Source organism: Quercus suber, unplaced genomic scaffold, assembly GCF_002906115.3.
Source record: "Quercus suber isolate HL8 unplaced genomic scaffold, Cork oak 2.0 scaffold_38, whole genome shotgun sequence".
Classification (NCBI taxonomy): Eukaryota; Viridiplantae; Streptophyta; class Magnoliopsida; order Fagales; family Fagaceae; genus Quercus; species Quercus suber.
The window spans coordinates 2,167,541-2,169,764 of NW_027069503.1; positions in this window are offsets into that span (position 1 = coordinate 2,167,541).

Sequence of the window (2,224 nt, forward strand, 5' to 3'; positions counted from 1 at the left end):
ATGGCCAAATAAAATGCAGGAAACGCTGAAAGGCGCAACCAAAGTCTTTACTGCCATTACCACTAAGACCAAGGACATACCACAAAAAATTACAAAAATCTGTGGGACCATTTGACCAACTCGTCCGAGAGGGAAAGCTTAAGCATCTCTTGCATCATTCTAGCAACGAAGGTGGTCAAATTAACCCAGAACCTAGGAGAGACAACTCCACAAGGCCTCCCTTGGGGACAATTAATGTCATCTTCATCGCCACAGGGAGAACTAGATCCTACTCTTCTAGGGTAATGTCTGTAGCCCGGCTGCATGCCGAGGACAAGAAACAAGAAGCAAAGAAGCAAGGTTAGAAGTTCAACCAGTTTTAGGCTTCTCGGACAAGGATAAGGTCGAAACAATCCAACCCCATGACGATGCTTTGGTAGTCACCCTCAGGATCAAAAGATATGATGTGAAAAGGCAATGGTGGACCAAGGCAGTGGCCAAGATAATGTACCCCGACCTATATCGGGGCTGAACTTGAAACCGGAAGACTTGACGCCCTACAGCTCGCCCCTAGTAAGCTTTAATGGGAAGGTCATCATCCCAAAGGGACAGATCAGGCTGCCAATATAGACCAGCTTAGAAATGGTGAAGGTAGACTTCATTTTGGTGGATACATATTCTCCATACATAGCCACTGTTGGAAGACCATGGCTCCACACACTGGGGCTGTCTCCTCTACCTTCCACCAGAAAGTGAAGTACCCGTCCGGGGCGGATTGAAGAGATCATAGGGAGCCAGTTCGTGGCTAGGCAATGCTTGTAGCCGCCATCAGGCGCCAGGATGAAGCTGAGCCCTCCCCTCATTAAAGAAGGCTTATAGCAATTAACGGGCATGGCATCGTCCACTGACGGATCAACTGAGAAGGCGAAATGTGAGGACTTAATAAAAGTGATTATTGACAATGGCCCTGAGAAGTTCTTTCAAATTGGGTCTCAACTGCCAATTGAGGAGAAAGAAAAGCTGTCAGAATTTCTAAAAAGGAATGTGGATGTATTGCCTAGAATGCTTATGAGGCTCCAGGAGTGGATCTTAACTTCATCTGTCACCATCTGAATGTCAACTCATCTGTTACTCCTAAAAAGCAACCACCTCGACGTCTATCCAAGGGGCACGTAGATTCAATACGAGATGAAGTAACGAAGCTTAAACGAGCAGGGGCTATCAAAGAGAATTTCTATCCTGAATGGTTGGCCAACACTGTGTAGTAAAAAAGAAAAATGGAAAGTGGCGAGTGTGTGTGGACTTCACTGATTTGAATTAAGCGTGTCCAAAAGATCCTTTCCCCATGCCTCAGATAGATTAACTAGTAAATGCTACAGTAGACCACCTTCGGATGAGCTTCTTGGATGCCTTTCAAGGCTATCATCAGATACCGTTAGCTCTGGATGATCAAGAAAAAACAACTTTCATTACTCCTACCAGGAATTTTCATTACAAAGTAATGCCTTTTGGTTTGAAAAATGCAGGCTCTACATACCAAAGGATGACGACCATAATTTTTGAACCACAGTTAGGAAAAAGTATTGAAGTCTATATAGACGACATGGTGGTGAAGAGCAAGGTGGAGTCCGAGCACATAGGCAATCTCAAAAACATTTTCGAAATCTGAGAAACACAAGTTATGCCTTAATGCTTCCAAATGTTCGTTTGGTGTTGGATCGGCAAGTTTCTGGGCTACATGGTGACTCACCGCAGAATTAATAGCTTGCAACCACCGCAAAATTAACAGCTTACATAGGCAATCTCAAAAACATTTTGAAATCCTAAGAAAACACAAGTTATGCCTTAATGCTTCCAAATGTTCGTTTGGTGTGGATCGGGCAAGTTTCTGGGTTACATGGTGACTCACTGCAGAATTAAAGTTAACCCTGATCAAATCAAGGCAATTAACAGCTTGCAACCACCTCAGAACCCCAAAGAGGTCCAGAGGTTTACTGGAATGACTGCTACTTTAAATCGGTTTATTCCCGATCAGCTGATAGATGTCGCCCTTTTTTCTCCTAATGAATAATGGAAGGGATTCGAGTGGACCGATGAGTGCGCTTCATCTTTTCAGCAACTTAAGGAATATTTATCGGCCACCATTATGTCCTGCCCAGAGGTAGATGAAGTCCTGTTCACTTATATTGTTGTGGCCCTTCATGTAGTAAGTCTCGTACTAATCAGAGTGGATATTGCATACAAC